The following is a 17,833-nucleotide window of genomic DNA, read 5'->3' on the forward strand; positions in this document are numbered from 1 at the left end:
ACGTTTGTTGGCAAAGTAATGTCTCTGCTTTTTAATATGCTGTCTAGGTTGGTCATAACTTTCCTTCCAAGGAGTAAGCGTCTTTTAATTTCATGGCTGCAGTCACCATCTGCAGTGACTATGGAGCCCAGAAACATAAACTCAGCCACTGTTTCCATTGTTTCCCCATCAGTCTGTCATGAAGTGATGGGACCGGATGCCATGATCTTAGTTTTCTGAATGTTGAGCTTTAAGCCAACTTTTTCATTCTCCTCTTTCACTTTCATCAAGCGGCTCTTTAGTTCTTCTTCACTTTCTGCCATAAGGGTGGTGTAATCTGCATATCTGAGGTTATTGATATTTCTCCCGGCAATCTTGATTCCAACTTGTGCTTCATCCAGCTCAGAATTTCTCATGATGTACTCTGCATATAAGTTAAATAAGCAGGGTGACAGTATACAGCCTTGACGAACTCCTTTTCCTATTTGGAACCAGTCTGTTGTTCCATGTCCAGTTCTAACTGTTGCTTCCTGACCTGCATACAGGTTTCTCAAGAGGCAGATCAGGTGGTCTGGTATGCCCATCTCTTTCAGAATTTTCCAGTTTATTGTGATCCACACAGTCAAAGGCTTTGGCATAGTCAATAAAGCAGAAATAGATGTTTTTCTGGAACTCTCTTGCTTTTTCCATGATCCAGTGGGATGTTGGCAATTTGATCTCTGGTTCCTCTGCCTTTTCTAAAACCAGCTTGAACATGTGGAAGTTCACGGTTCATGTATTGCTTGAAGCCTGGCTTGGAGAATTTTAAGCATTACTTTACTAGCATGTGAGATGAGTGCAATTGTGTGGTAGTTTGAGCATTCTTTAGATACAATGAATTAGTAGTACTCATTTTATCTCTAAGAGCAAATTCAAGCTAAACATTTAAGCTATTTACAGTATTTTTTCCTCTTTCCATGTCTGAGATGATTAAAAACAATTCTGAAGCCATTAGATGCTACAATTATTCCTTGTATTTTCTTCTAATTAGAGGCACATTCAAGGAATATTTTAGCCAAAGGAAAAAATAATTTCACCAAAGTTTTCTCTACTAAACATGAAAGAAATATGCTTTAGTGGAAATTCTTAAGTCTTTCTAAATTAGAAAAGTATTCTAAATTTTTAATTAATGTATCTTTATCTAACTCAACAATTACAATGAAGGAAATAAAACTGCTGACATTTTGTACTTACAATAGGTATTGTGCTCCTCAGGATTTTGTAAATTCGTCCTTTATGATGGCAAAGAAGTATCCAACTTCTCTTTTGAAAATTTGTCTATGCCTGCTAGCAACTCTGGTTTTCATTATGAGAACTTGTCCTAATCTTAAAAGTTTAATTTCTTCAACAGTGCCTCCCCTCTGTGAAAGAAAAGAATTGATATTAACCCACCCCCATATATGAATTTATTTTCTCTGAACCAGCCTCAAGTGTCTCCCTGAAACTTTTGAACTCTATTGAAGGCTTCTCATTTTAATTCCCCTTATTCTTGTTGCTACTATCACTTCTTTCTCCTTATCATCTTTCAGATTCTTAGGGATTCAAAGTGCATCCCTCTTTGGTGAGTATAATATTATAGGAATAAACCACAAAAAAGTTATTTCTGTGCCCATACGGTGTTCCTATCTACCTCAAGGATCACTGTATTAGTTAATAGTTTGGTTGTGCTAAGAAGCTAAACTGGAGAAAATTTGTATCTATTTGCTGTATAGGCCTTAGGTCAAGTATAAAAAGAATTCTTTTTGTTATGTCTTAATATATGCTAAAATTAATATCATTTATAGCCTGACAACTTTTGTTCTCTTCCTTAATGAAAATCATAAATGAATCCCAATTATGCCAAATTGTATTTGTTCTATGCAAGGGTCACTTTTAAACATGCAAAAGTTATTTCTACCCCTCAAAATGTTTTATGGATTTTTAAAATGTACTTTTCCTTACAGTGCCAGTATACTGTTTGCTATTTTGTGGTTAAGGACATTGAGTTATTTCCATGGTAATGTTTAAATAACCAGCATTCCCATCTTTATTTTTGCTGGGAAAAAAACAAAAAGAATATTGTGGTGGATAGAATAATGTCCTCTTAAAGTTTTATGCAGAGTACATCATGAGAAATGCTGGACTGGAAGAAACACAAGCTGGAATCAAGATTGCTGGGAGAAATATCAATAACCTCAGATATGCAGATGACACCACCCTAATGGCAGAAAGTGAAGAAAAACTAAAGAGCCTCTTGATGAAAGTGAAAGAGGAGAGTGAAAAAATTGGCTTAAAGCTCAACATTCAGAAAATGAAGATCATGGCATCTGGTCCCATCACTTCATGGGAAATAGATGGGGAAACAGTGGAAACAGTATCAGACTTTATTTTTCTGGGCTCCAAAATCACTGCAGATGGTGACTGCAGCCATGAAATTAAAAGACGCTTACTCCTTGGAAGGAAAGTTATGACCAACCTAGATAGCGTATTGAAAAAACAGAGACATTACTTTGCCAAAAAAGGTTCGTCTAGTCAAGGCTATGGTTTTTCCTGTGGTCATGTATGGATGTGAGAGTTGGACTGTGAAGAAAGCTGAGAGCTGAAGAATTGATGCTTTTGAACTGTGGTGTTGGAGAAGACTCTTGAGAGTCCCTTGGACTGCAAGGAGATCCAACCAGTCCATTCTGAAGGAGATCAGCCCTGGGATTTCTTTGCAAGGAATGATGCTAAAGCTGAAACTCCAGTACTTTGGCCACCTCATGGGAAGAGTTGACTCATTGGAAAAGACTCTGATGGTGGGAGGGATTGGGGGCAGGAGGAGAAGGGGACGACAGAGGATGAGATGGCTGGATGGCATCACTGACTCGATGGATGTGAGTCTCAGTGAACTCCGGGAGTTGGTGAAGGACAGGGAGGCCTGGCGTGCTGCGATTCATGGGGTCGCAAAGAGTCAGACATGACTGAGCGACTGAACTGAACTGAACTGAACTGAAAGTTGTCTATATCCTAATCTCCAGAATCTGAGAATCTTATCTTTTATGGCAAAAGAGATTTTGCAGATGTTATTAAATTAAGGAGCTTGAGATCCAGAGATTACTCTGAATTATCCCGCTGGGCCTGGTGTAATCAGAAGAGTCCATGTAAGAGAAAGAGGGAGGCAGAAATCAAGGGAGGTGTAATAATGAAAACGAGTTTCAGAACCTGAGAGAAATTTGAAGATACTCCACTACTGGCTTTGAAGATAGAGGAACTATGAGTCAAGGAATGTAGGTGGCCTCTAAAAGCTACAAAAGGCAAGAAAATGGAATCTCCCAGAGCCTTCGGAAACAATCAGCCTGGCAACACATTCATTTTAACCCAGTAAAGCCCATTGCAAACTTCTGACCTACAGAGCTGCAGCATAGTAAGTTTATGTTGTTTTAAGCCACTATTTGTGGCATTTTGTTGTACCAGCAATAGAAAATTCAAATATCCATTGCCCTTGAACAGTTTATGTATCTTTTAGGCCCCATTATTGATTGGCTCTGATCAGTTTGTGCTTCTCTGAAAAGAGCTCTCTCCAAGGATCCTGAAGAAGCAGCAGCTCCTTGAAGAGGGAAGACCATATGTGGCGAAAGGCTATGTCCAGTTAATTGGCTGCTGCTAGTTTGAGAATATGTTGCAACCCAGAGAATAGCATCCACCCTCCTTCTTACTTGATGGTGTTGCTTCATTGTCTGTATGGAGATGGTAAAAATGTGAATGTTGGGTATCCAACCATTCCAGGTTTGAGAGTTAGTAATTAAAAAAAATTATAACAAGGACACAAGTATGTACTCATTATATGTCCTGTTGATGAGTGTGCTTTCTGCATATAGCGTATGTGGGCTTCAATTCAGTTGCTCAGTCATGTCCAACTCTTTGTGACCCGGTGGGCTGCAGCACGCCAGGCTTCCCTGTCCATCACCAACTCCTGGGCCTTGGCAAACTCATGTCCATCGAGTTGGTGATACTATCCAACCATCTTACCCTCTGTTGTTCCCTTCTCTCTTCTCCCTTCTCCTGTGGACTTGAACAGAACAAATTTTCTACCAACATGTTACCAGTGTTACTAATCTTCTAGTCTAAAATTATTAGGTCCTTAACCTGTGTCTTCTCCACTATGGCAGTTATGTATTTTAGGTTCTGACACTATGGCAATGCACTTTTCATGTGCTGAATGGCATATCACGTTAGAACCTGAGGCAACATGAGTAATGATCATTTAAACAATTAGGGATTTCTTTATCTCATACAGGCCAGCTCAACAAAACCACATGGAATCTGACTCCTTTTTTCCTTCAGGTCTGTCATTGTGAGTATGTTGCTATGGTCCTCATGATTATAAAAAGTGTTGCTGCACTTTCAGACATCATATTCATGACTGGCAGGAAAACTAAAATAAATAGAGCAAACGGCATAAATCAAAGGACAAAGAGTTATGTTTTTGTCCTTGCCTTTACATGCAGGAAAGACTTCCCTTGCCAAAAACTTCAGTCCATATCTATACCATCCAACCATCTCATCCTCTGTTGCCCACTTCTCCTTTTGCCCTCAATCTTTCCCAGCATCATAGTCTTTTCTAATGAGTCGGTTATTTGAATCAGGTGGCCCAAGTATTGGAACTTCAGCATCAGCATCAGTCCTTCAATCAATATTCAGGGTTGATTTCCTTTAGGATTGACTGGTTTGATCTCCTTGCTGTCCCAAAAGAAAATACTTGTAATATAGAATTTTAATTGAATTATTAAAAATGCATTGTCTTCCTCTAAGGAAACATTTTTCATACTCTTTCCCACTCTTAAGAAAAAAAAAAATAGTAAACAGGATTTCAGCTGCAAATAATCCCTAAGAAAATGCTTCATATCTCAGTAGACTTTCTCTATCAAGATCTTAGACATAACAATGATTTAAAATGAATGATCCTTCCACTTATGCAGGCTAATCAAGTAGCAGAATTCTAAAACATTTTTGCAAGCTCTCCCACATATTGTATCTAGCCAAAACCAACAATTCTGAAATGAGATCTTTTTTTTTTTTTTTTATGTGTTGCAAGTTACCTTAAAAGAGAACATATTTCACAACCAAGAATGTGACATTATTGTAACGCAGTAGTAAAGTTGATGTGTATAGTGTGTGGCATGCATCCAACCATGTCATCCATCAGTGAAATTTCAGGGGTTGATTATACTACAGTATACTCCTGTAGTGGAAAATCACCTACTTTCTCTGAGCTACCATTTAAAGCATCTTTTTCTGACATAAAATTTGTGACTTCCTGCTAACAGCTATAGAAAGAAGATAAGGAAGGGAAATGGAGGGGAAGGTTCTGCCTACAAAGAAAAGGAAGAAAGAAACGGAAAAGGTAGGAGAAGAACAGTTACAGTGGTAGCACTTAAGAGAAGTCCATATGCTCATCAAGCTTTTTCAGATTGCAGATTCATAGTTACTGTTTAGGTTTCTAAGGGTTTCTAATCCAGGCCATTTCTGAAAGAAGGCGTATTTTTTTGTTGTCATTTCAAATTTGGATAGACTTTTCACATTTGGAAATTAGGAATGTACATTAAAAGTTTCATAGGAAATTAAGTAGATAAAGAAGGATTTTGAATTTTTAATTACATAACTTTAATAATGCTATCTAGGCCAGGTCTCAACTACCCAGTAATGAAAAATACTGAGACCATTACCTTGACAATCGAGACGAAAAACATACAGAGGATATGATACTGTTGAGTTAGCTGAATGCCAGATAAGAGATCTGAAATTGATGCTGTTGTTCAGGAGGTCCTGAACTATTCAAAATGAATTAGAATGTTTTTCTCCCCAGTCTATGACAAACTCTTGCATTGATTTCCCTTTTGATAAGAAATAATTTCTAAGATAAATGAGAAGTTAAACTGATTGTTTGACTTTTGAAACTCACCTAGACTTTAGGAAATTTGATTACAGCTTACTAATTTGGGAAGATGAAAATATTCATTTGAGGCAGGGTAAGGTACATTCTGGGCTTCCCAAATCCACATGCCAATGCAGGAGATGTGGGTTTGATCCCTGAGTCAGCAAGGTCCCCTGGAGAAGGAAATGGCATCCCATTCCAGTATTCTTGCCTGGGAAATCCCATGGACAGAGGATCCTGGCCAGCTACAGTCCATGGGATTGCAAAAGAGTTGGACACAACTTAGCAACTGAACAGCAAAAAGGTGCATTCCATAAATGTCTGTAAAAACCTCCTGAAAGTTTAAATGTGGAAGAAGGCAACTAGTTAAGAGGAAACTGAGAGGCTGCTTAGAATAGGTAATCTTTGAAAAAGGATTCTGAAGTCTCAAATAAGGCTCGGTTGTAAGTGGGAAGAAGAGAGGAAGTATTTTATGGAGGAACAAGTTGTCACTAGGCAGGAGAAGCAAAACAATAATGTTGAAAAGAACATTGGGTGTATTATTCAGCTTGTTTGTGGGTCAGAGAGTGGTTTAGTTTGGTGGAAGAAAACATTATTGTTGTGCTTTTTTGGTTTTGTTTTTTGATTGATTTCCCTTAAAAAAAATGAGAGGAAGACAGAAATTTTGTCAAACCCAACCCGCCCCTGAAAAAGTAGCCATGAGCACAATAGTTGTGGATTAAAGGTTAAGGGCAATAGAGAGGTGAATACAGGCTTAGGTTGGCAAGGATGTTTCTTCTCTTGCGGGAAGCTGATGGGGCACTAACATTTTAGATTCTTGGTTTACTTGTTTAACTATTTGTGTGATTGGTATTAGTGCCATTTTTTTTTTTTTTTAATCTGAAGAAAACTCTTCCTAATAAAAAGAGTGAAATAATCACTCTAGTGGAAAAAGTTAAAATTTGAAAGTCACTTAACTGAACCATAATTTGCCTGGCCTTAACATTACTCTTCTCATGCTTGCAATTTTGACTCAATTATTGATGTGTTTTTAAGGTTTCATTACTTTTCATGGTTAAAGTGGAGTTATATTGTTAAGTTAATGAAAGATAATGTAGCCTTTGTGATAATTGAGGACTTATTTTTTAAGTACAGAAAATCCTTTTCCTGTAGACCATAATTATAGCTGTGTTCATTGCATCAAATTATACATGCATTATTAGACCTTCAAACCCCTAATAAATTCTGTACTTTACTGTTTTAGGGCTTTGTATATTGTAAGAAATATTTATATAAATAAAATCTAGGTTGTATTAATAAAAAACAACTTATCTGAATCTCTACATTCTTTAGGATCCACTTTCTCCTGATGAGAAACAGGGAATATTTTAATGGCAAAAAAAATGGGATGATATATAGACACTAAATGATTTTTAAATTCATGATTAACCATTCATATTCATTTCTATAGTCTTGCAGAATTGGTCTACATCATATAAACTTTTTTAAACATTTTAATGAAATATGAAAGCACCATAACCTCCGTGTAATACATGAGTTAAGAATCGCAGTTTTGAAAAAAATTTCTTCAGATTATACTTGCATTTCTTTCTTGAATTCTGAAAGCTTGCGATCTTATAAAATGTAATCCTTTCGTATGGAAAACCATCTACTGGATTAGTATTACAAGCAAAGGGCTAAATACTTAGAATAACATTCATTATTATTGTGGTACCTATCAGATCAGATCAGATCAGTCGCTCAGTCGTGTCCGACTCTTTGCGACCCCATGAATCGCAGCACGCCAGGCCTCCCTGTCCATCACCAATTCCCGGAGTTCACTGAGACTCACGTCCATCAAGTCAGTGATGCCATCCAGTCATCTCATCCTCTGTCGTCCCCTTCCCCTCCTGCCCCCAATCCCTCCCAGCATCAGAGTCTTTTCCAATGAGTCAACTCTTCGCATGAGGTGGCCAAAGTACTGGAGTTTCAGCTTCAGCATCATTCCTTCCAAAGAAATCCCAGGGCTGATCTCCTTCAGAATGGACTGATTGGATCTCCTTGCAGTCCAAGGGACTCTCAAGAGTCTTTTCCAACACCACAGTTCAAAAGCATCAGTTCTTCAGCACTCAGCTTTCTTCACAGTCCAACTCTCACATCCATACATGACCACAGGAAAAACCATAGCCTTGACTAGATGGACCTTTGTTGGCAAAGTAATGTCTCTGCTTTTGAATATGCTATCTAGGTTGGTCATAACTTTCCTTCCAAGGAGTAAGCATCTTTTAATTTCATGGCTGCAGTCACCATCTGCAATGATTTTGGAGCCCAGAAAAATAAAGTCTGACACTGTTTCCACTGTTTCCCCATCTATTTGCCATGAAGTGGTGGGACCGGATGCCATGATCTTCGTTTTCTGAATGTTGAGCTTTAAGCCAACTTTTTCACTCTCCACTTTCACTTTCATCAAGAGGCTTTTTAGTTCCTCTTCACTTTCTGCCATAAGGGTGGTATCATCTGCATATCTGAGGTTATTGATATTTCTCCCAGCAATCTTGATTCCAGCTTGTGTTTCTTCCAGTCCAGCATTTCTCATGATGTACTCTGCATATAAGTTAAATAAACAGGGTGACAATATACAGCCTTGACGTACTCCTTTTCCTATTTGTAACCAGTCTATTGTTCCATGTCCAGTTCTAACTGTTGCTTCCTGACCTGCATACAGGTTTCTCAAGAGGCAGATCAGGTGGTCTGGTATGCCCATCTCTTTCAGAATTTTCCAGTTTATTGTGATCCACACAGTCAAAGGCTTTGGCATAGTCAAGAAAGCAGAAATAGATGTTTTTCTGGAACTCTCTTGCTTTTTTGATGATCCAACAGATGTTGGCAATTTGATCTCTGGTTCTTCTGCCTTTTCTAAAACCAGCTTGAACATCAGGAAGTTCACGGTTGACGTATTGCTGAAGCCTGGCTTGGAGAATTTTGAGCATTACTTTACTAGTGTGTGAGATGAGTGCAATTGTGCGGTAGTTTGAGCATTCTTTGGCATTGCCTTTCTTTGGGATTGGAATGAAAACTGACCTTTTCCAGTCCTGTGGCCACTGCTGAGTTTTCCAAATTTGCTGGCATATTGAGTGCAGCACTTTCACAGCATCATCTTTCAGGATTTGGAATAGCTCAACTGAAATTCTATCACCTCCACTAGCTTTATTTTGAAAGTAAACTTATTTTCTTGGTAATCTCAGAACTCTTTGTTGTTTGTCTTTGTGTTTTTGTTTATTCATTTAACATTAAGATATAAGACATCTATACATTTTCACCAAAAAATTTCATATGATTTGTAAATAAGCAATCAATTCCTTTGCATATATCTTGCCATTTAAATAAATTTCTTAAAAAGTGAACTGGTGAAAAAGAGGAGATGGGTATATTAGGATTAATGGGTTGCTTGCCAAAGGATCAGTTTGTTGCTGTCCATAACTAGATATTACAGAACATCTGCTCATTGAAAAATATGTTAGTGTGTTATGTTCATCTCCTTCTGCATATGGATTGCCTTTGAATGGGGAGATAAACATTTCCTAGATGATGGCATGTAAGATTTGTGCAGTTTCAGAGAAAACTGAGATGAAAAACTAATTTACCTGAAAAAAATATTCTTAGGCAACTTTATATAAAATAACATTCATCATAATTCTTGGCCATTCAGTTCAGTTCAGTTGCTCAGTCATGTCCTACTCTTTCCGACCCCACGAATCGCAGCACGCCAGGCTTCCCTGTCCATCACCAACTCCTGGAGTTCACCCAAACTCACATCCATCGAGTCTGTGATGCCATCCAGCCATCTCATCCTCTGTCGTCCCCTTCTCCTCCTGTCCCCAATCCCTCCCAGCATCAGAGTCTTTCCAATGAGTCAACTCTTCGCATGAGGAGGCCAAAGTACTGAGTTTCAGCTTTAGCATCATTCCTTCCAAAGAACACCCAGGGCTGATCTCCTTTAGAATGGACTGGTTGGATCTCCTTGCAGTCCAAGGGATTCTCAAGTGTCTTCTCCAACACCACAGTTCAAAAGCATCAATTCTTCGGTGCTCAGCCTTCTTCACAGTGTAACTCTCACATCCATACATGACCACTGTAAAAACCATAGCCTTGACTAGACAGACGTTTGTTAGCAAAGTAATGTCTCTGCTTTTCAATATGCTATCTAGGTTGGTCATAACTTCTTTTCCAAGGATTAACCGTCTTTTAATTTGTCCTCTGTTAAAACCATTAATTCTCATGATTAGCTATGACAAGGATAGGGAAAATATATATTATTTCTGTTAGAGGGGGAACTGAGAAACCAGTCATTTTGTGTTACATGCAGGCAGCAAAGTGCTCATCAGTAGTTTTGGATCTCTTAGAGCCTTGGTACCCTAACTTAACATAGAGAAAAATCCATGGAAACAGTTCTTTGGGCAGATTAGTGTGAAGCAAGAGTCCACCTATAACTTCTTTCTACTAGTCTACACTTCCAGTGAGCACTATAAGATTGAAAAACACCAACAGGTAACCCTCTGACTTGTTTTCACTGTTATTGCAAGACTTTTATAAACACTGTCACCGTTAAATAAGTTTGAGGAGTTTAGATGTGAAATCTGTGTGTGTGTGCTTAGTTGCTCAATCATGTCTGACTCTTTGCAGCCCCATGGATGTGGCCCACCAGGATCCTCTGTCCATGGGGATTCTCCAGGAAAGAAGACTGGAGTGGGTTTCCATGACCTCCTCCAGGGGATCTTCCTAACCCATGGATTGAACCCATATCTTCCCAACCCAGGGACTGAACCCAGGTTTCCTGCATTACAGGCAGATTCTTTACAGTCTGAGCCACCAGGAAAGCTCTACATATGAAATACGGAGATATTTAAAACCCAGATATGTGACTTATATTAGAAAAAAATAAAAAATTTTTAGAAATTTGAAAATGATTCTTAAATGTTGAATTATTTAAAAAAGAGTAACCAACATTTAACCAAGCACCTAATATGTGACAGGTACTTTCCTAAATCCTGTCTGTAATATATAATTTAATTTAAATTCTGTGTAATACTCTGGCTTCTCTGATGGGTGAGACTGTAAAGAATCTGCCTGTAATGCAGGAGACCTGGGTTCGATCCCTGCATCAGGAAGATCCCCTGGAAAAGGGAATGACAACCCACTCCAGTATGTTTGCCTGGAAAATCCCATGGACAGAGGAGCCTGGTGGGTTCCAGTTCATGGTGTTGCAAAGAGTCAAATGTGACTGAGTGACTAACACACACACAGACACACACACACACATACATTTAATTCCCTAACATTCATGTTCTATAAATGAGAAAATAAATTTATAGGCACATAACCTAGATGATTTTTTCAACGTATGGAGGATATTATTTTAGAAATCTTAAGAAAATTATAGAAAGGCAAACCTTGATAACTTCTGTATCTCAAGAACGCTTATTTTGTAGGTAATTTCTAGAGGAAAATCTGATTTCCAGAGTTTAATGCTTCCTCTTACTTCAGAAATTATTTCATGAAACGAGTCATAGATAGGCACTCAATTCACAGTTCCTAACTTATGGATTTGGCCCACATTCATCAAAACTGTCTTCTATAAGTCTACAAAAGCAACTGCAAACCTGAAAGCAATAGGCCCATTGTTGTTAAGTCACTGCGTCATGTCCAGCTCTTTTGTGACCCCATGGACTGTAGCCCACCAAGTTATTCTGTCCATGAGATTCCCCAGGCAAGAATATTGGTGTGGGTTGCTATTTCCTTCTCCAGGGAATCTTCCTGACCCAGGGATGGAACCGGCATTTCCTGCATTGCCAGGCAGATTCTTTACCACTGATCCACCAGTGAAGCAGCCAGTAGGCCCTTTAAGAGCTACCTAAAACTGTTAGGCTCAAATCCAGCATGCCCCAAGATTATGAAAACCATGTTATTCTAGTCTTCCAAATGCTAGTGCTTGCTTTTCCTTCAATATTTGGCATTTAGAGAGCCAGTAGATAAACACCCTCTTTTCTTGATCAAGTCAAGAATTCATAGGACTGTGAAAGATGGAGATTAAATATTAGGTTTTACTGGTTAAAGGGATTAAAGGGATATTACAATGTGTTGCCTTAATGGGCTTTCCGATACTCCATCTTGTAAATAGGCTAACCTCCCGGGGCACAGATAATGCTGAGTGATAGCTGGCTTGTCACATAGGGGCTTATCCTTGCAAAGAACAACACAGAAGAGCTTGGAAATGCAGATTCACTACAGGCAGGCTGATCCAGAAAAGAGAGAAGTTAGAAGAAGCTATCTCTTGTAATGCTAACCCTTTACTCCAGAGTTGCTTTGTGACCGCTCAGATACGTTTTTTCTACATCCTCAGAAGGATGGAGTTGGGGAAGAAAGAAGTCGAGTATTTTTTACAGGAGATTCCTCATTAACACACACAAGACCTAGATGAGAGCCTTCCCTCTAGCCATTTTTAATAATTATACTATGAAACTTACAATAATTTGAATTTTTTAGAGCTGCTTGTAGCAGTTGTAGATTGTTTATAGTTCAGAGCAGCAGGTTGGGCGACAGTAGTAGTAGGAATACGGAAGCTAAAACCTAAAGGTCAAGGAACTAGTTACTTTCTTATTTGTGTCCTTTTATCTTCAAACTGTCAAAAAACAGAGGCTTAGAACAGGGAATACTCATTTTGTATAAAGATTTTCTACTTCTCTCCTTTGACATTTCCAGCAACTTAGTAGTAGCGTGACTGAATGAAACCGAAAGTAATGGATAGGAAAAGGTACATGGAAGGAGTATTCAGTGTAAATAGTTCCATCTCAGCCTAATTAACATTCAAAGATCAGATAGAAAACATAAAGTCAAAAAGAAGAACAAAATTTACAGGGAAATAACAGTACTTGATAAAGAGGGACTGTAATTGGTAGAAATTAAAAGAGTGATTTTGTTCATCTCTAATTTCTAACAAAACTGAAGGTCAGTTCAGTTCAGTTCAGTCGCTCAGTCATCCGACTCTTTGCGACCCCATGAATGACAGCACACCAGGCCTCCCTGTCCATCACCATCTCCCCAGAGTTTACTCAAACCCATGTCCATCAAGTCGGTGATGCCATCCAGCCATCTCATCCTCTGTCGTCCCCTTCTCCTCCTGCCCCCAATCCCTCCCAGCATCAGAGTCTTTTCCAATGAGTCAACTCTTCGCATGAAGTGGCCAAAGAACTGGAGTTTCAGCTTTAGCATCATTCCTTCCAAAGAAATCCCAGGGCTGATCTCCTTCAGAACGGACTGGTTGGATCTCCTTGCAGTCCAAGGGACTCTCAAGAGTCTTCTCCAACACCATAGTTCAAAAGCATCAATTCTTCGCCGCTCAGCCTTCTTCACAGTCCAACTCTCACATCCATACATGACCACTGGAAAAACCATATCCTTGACTAGACAGACCTTTGTTGGCAAAGTAATGTCTCTGCTTTTGAATATGCTGTCTAGGTTGGTCATAATTTTCCTTCCACAGAATAAGTGCCTTTTAATTTCATGGCTGCAGTCACCATCTGCAGTGATTTTGGAGCCCCCAAAATAAAGTCCCTCACTGTTTCCACTGTTTCCCCATCTATTTGCGATGAAGTGATGGGACCACATGCCATGATCTTAGTTTTCTGAATGTTGAGCTTTAAGCCAATTTTTTCACTCTTCTCTTTCACTTTCATCAAGAGGCTTTTTAGTTCCTCTTCACTTTCTGCCATAAGGGTGGTGTCATCTGCATATCTGAGGTTATTGATATTTCTCCCAGCAATCTTGATTCCAGCTTGTGCTTCTTCCAGCCCAGCGTTCCTCATGATATACTCTGTATATAAGTTAAATAAGCAGGGTGACAATATACAGCCTCAACATACTCCTTTTCCTATTTGGAACCAGTCTGTTGTTCCATGTCCAGTTCTACCTGATGCTTCCTGACCTGCATACAGTTTTCTCAAGGGGCACATCAGGTGGTCTGGTATTCCCATCTCTTTCAGAATTTTCCACAGTTTATTGTGATCCACACAGTCAAAGGCTTTGGCATAGTCAATAAAGCAGAAATAGATGTTTTTCTGGAACTCTCTTGTTTTTTCCATGATCCAGCCTAAGTTTATACAAAATGAACTAAGGTAGTATTTTTACATGATTATCTGCCCACATCTTTCTTTTTATCCCCTCCAGTTTAAATGCTTTAAGGTACCAAAAGTGTTGATAAAGGCATGGGGGAGGGGCCAGGGGAACAGCTGGATCTGCCATGTAAGACGATGGAAAGATATCAAGTAAATTTAAAATAAAATACGTGAGGTCATTAAATCACATGAAATTCTACAGGTCACTGAAACCTTATATTGAAAAGAGATAAAGCAGAATGTGCAAGCACACAGAACTTGAGGTAAAGAGAGGGCTACAGACGTGGAGTTTAAACAAGCAGAGTTAAGAGGTTAATTAATTCTGCAGCACACACTTAACCATCTCTCCTGATTGCCCCTGTGGTGATATTCCCTCTCCTGACTAAAGAAAACAAATGTTAAAGCATTAACTTATACATATACACACACAGATACAAGCACATAATACAAAAATATCTGGAGGCAGGACTTTATGTTATAGGAGAAACACTGAGTATTTTCCAGAGAGCCCTGTGCTGCAGACGTTGAGTGCTGCAACAGGGAAAGTGATCTGAGTTATTTATTAACAGAGGGTTGATTAAACTGTGTGCTTGAGAGAATTGGGAAGGGTGCATACCTTTCCTTTCTTGCACTGAATTTGGTAGAACTCAGGGTAGATAATAAATCAAGGAATTGAATATCTGTGCAGTTGCTCCTGTTCAGACTAATTGATTGTAATATTGGGCTGGTCGTAAATAGAAGATCCAAAGTGAAGTTGCTCAGTTGTGTCTGACTCTTTGGGACCCCATGGACTGTGTAGCCTACCAGGCCCCTCTGTCCATGGAATTTTCCAGGCAAGAGTACTGGAGTGGGTTGCCATTTCCTTCTCCAGGGGATCTTCCCGACCCAGGTATTGAACCTGGGTCTCCTGCACCGCAGGCAGATGCTTTACCATCTGAGCCACCAGGGATATTGCATGCAAGATCCAAGGCTTACCTGAAATTGTAGCAGATCAATGCTTAGATTGCTCTCTCTGTCCCCTTTTCTTACCCAAAATCGGTAGTTGGAAAGAGGATTTGTTGTTGTTCAGTTGCTCAGTTGTGTCCGACTCTTTGCAACGCCATGGACTGCAGCACAGCCAGGCTTGCCTGCCCTTCACTATTTCCCAGAGCATGCTCAAACTCATGTCCATCAGGTTGGTGATGCCATCCAGCCATCTCATCCTCTGTCGTCCCCTTCTCCTCCTGCCTTCAATCTTTCCCCAAATCAGGGTCTTTAGGGAGTTGCTACACACCTCTTTACTTTTGTTTCCTTCTCATAGAGCAGAAAAAGGAAGACTGCAGTAGCATCTATGATGCAGAGACAAATGTATGGGGATAAAAGACAAAGCAATATCTTACTGCATGGCCAGTTATCAGGATGTGTTTCACATCTTTTTCGTGTTTTCTTAATCTTCCATTATTTGGATCCATTTCTGTCTACCTTGTTCCCTCTAGGATTTATGTCTCACCATCTTAGGGTTTTTAGCAGATCTCACTTTGGCCCAATTAGTCATCTAATGCCATCCCTTAAACTTGAACAGTTCATTTTATTCAATTCTGGCCATGTACATCGGATCACCAATCTTGAATTTAACTCGTTTGTGTTTTTACGTAACTTTAATGTTTTTATCAACTCAGTTCTTACTACTGCCCCCTTCATCTGACTCCATATCTTCTCCCCAGTCCCCTGGAAACCAACTGGGGGCTCACTCACTGGTGTTCTTCATTTTCCTCTAGTTACGCCAGCTCTACAGTGAATGCCAGTTCGTCCCTTTTCTTGTCCCCATCAGTTCTGCCACATGGCCTTTGACACCCATGAGGCATTATGATGCAAGTTCTTTCAGTCTTAGTACAGATTTCAATATAGAAATTGAGATTCATAACAATTTTTGTAACATGCTAATTTCAATATATGTCTTAAATTCCAAAACTTGGGTTTCCCTGGTGGCTCAGATGGTAAAGAATCTGCCTGCAATGAGGGAGACCTGGGTTTGATTCCTTGGTTGGGAAGCTCCCTCAGAGAAGGGAGGGGATCTGGCCTGGAGAATTCAATGGACAGAGGAGCCTGGCAGGCTACAGCCAATGGGGCCACAAAGAGTCTGATGTGACTGAGTGCCTTTCACTTTCACTTTTCCTAAACTTCTTTGTAAAAGAATGCTGAATTTTAGTCAGTACTCTCAAATAATAAAGGAACCGCACATAATTCATTTTGATTTTCTAACAATTATCAAACAGCTACAAAAAGAAATTGTCAGTAATTAAATATCATGACAGTCATCAGATTGACTTGGTGGTTTCTAATAAATTAGGCTAAGAACAGAATTTTGTACTATGCTATGCTATGCTAAGTCACTTCAGTCGTGTCCAACTCTGTGCGACCCCATAGATGGCAGCCCACCAGGCTCCCCCGTCCCCGGGATTCTCCAGGCAAGAACACTGGAGTGGGTTGCCATTTCCTTCTCCAGTGCTTGAAAGTGAAAAGTGAAAGTGAAGTCGCTCAGTCGTGTCTGACTTTTAGCGACCCCATGGACTGCAGCCCACCAGGCTCCTCCATCCATGGGATTTTCCAGGCAAGAGTACTGGAGTGGGGTGCCATTGCCTTACTTTGATGTATAAATGCACCTCAATTCCATGTCTTAAGTAGTAATACTTCTAGTTATTCCTCAATTATATGTAGGTTTTGTTTTCTAAATATCCTCCTTGAAAAGAGATTTTCATGATAGAGCTCTTGCCATGAAGATGTTTGATTTCAACTTAGAAAGTACCTACTCTATGTCACTAATATACTAAGGAAATGTGAAATGGAAAATTTTTAATATTCATAACTATACAGAATTCTTGTAGACTGCTGAAACATGAAGTAACCAAATAAACTTTATTATTGAAATGAGTTTCTTAAGAATATAAATGCATAATGTGACTTTTCAAACTTGTTAAACTCTAAAGAGCTACAGCAATTTCATAATATGAAACAGTGTGTATAAAACTATGTAGCATAAAATGTTTAGCAGCTAAGGTAGCAGGGAAGTTCCAGGAGCTGTTTTCATAAATCTGAAAGTAGTTAACCTGTTTCATTGATCTTCTTTATTCCATTTACTAAAATAGTGGGGCCTGCCTCCCTCTGTCTTTGAACTTTATAAATTTCATTTTGTTGATGCTATGTATTTTAGAATGGTCTTTCTTTTACATATTGTAACAATTTTTGTAACTAGAACTTCTGGAGGTTATGGAAATTATATATTGTTTAGCTTAAGAATATATTTTCTTAAGTTTGTTTTGTTTAATAAATAAAACAGGGATACTTTTTATTTAGAAAACAGGATAAATGATATCACATTTTTTAACATGAGAAAACAAAAACATAATAAATTCAAATGACTTTTCTTGAAGACCATGGTCTGATCTTAAGAATTTTCATTTGGGAGGTAATTGGGAAATGGCCTGGCTAATGCACTCACCAAAGTGGAAGTGCCCTCACCTGTGAAACAAGGATACTCGGCTCTGTAGATGACGTGAGAGTTTATTTTGCAAGATTATGAAGATGCATATCTGCATGTATGTTGACTTTTCATAAATGGTGAAAAGTGTTTGAATGTCGGTAGATAATCTTTACCCTTGTGAACGTATTGGGTGAATTTTTCTTACAAAAATATAAATCTATGAATTTCAATGGAGCGTTTATATAGAATAGGTAACAATCGTAGTGTTACCCTGGAGATAAACCAAAACACACATACAGTCTTGCCTGCCTC

General features: G+C 39.0%; 1 protein-coding gene and 1 non-coding gene across 4 annotated transcripts in view; one reads left to right on the top strand and one right to left on the bottom strand.

Moving 5' to 3' along the window:
- Window positions 1–17,833, top strand: part of SPAG16 (sperm associated antigen 16) — a 1,067,980-nt gene that overhangs the window by 477,628 nt on the left and 572,519 nt on the right. The window lies entirely within an intron of this gene.
- On the bottom strand, window positions 14,939–15,010 carry TRNAR-GCG (transfer RNA arginine (anticodon GCG)). Its single transcript has one exon. It is a non-coding gene; the product is annotated as a tRNA-Arg (tRNA).

The sequence above is a fragment of the Bos taurus genome, chromosome 2 (assembly GCF_002263795.3).
Source record: "Bos taurus isolate L1 Dominette 01449 registration number 42190680 breed Hereford chromosome 2, ARS-UCD2.0, whole genome shotgun sequence".
NCBI classification, from domain to species: Eukaryota; Metazoa; Chordata; class Mammalia; order Artiodactyla; family Bovidae; genus Bos; species Bos taurus.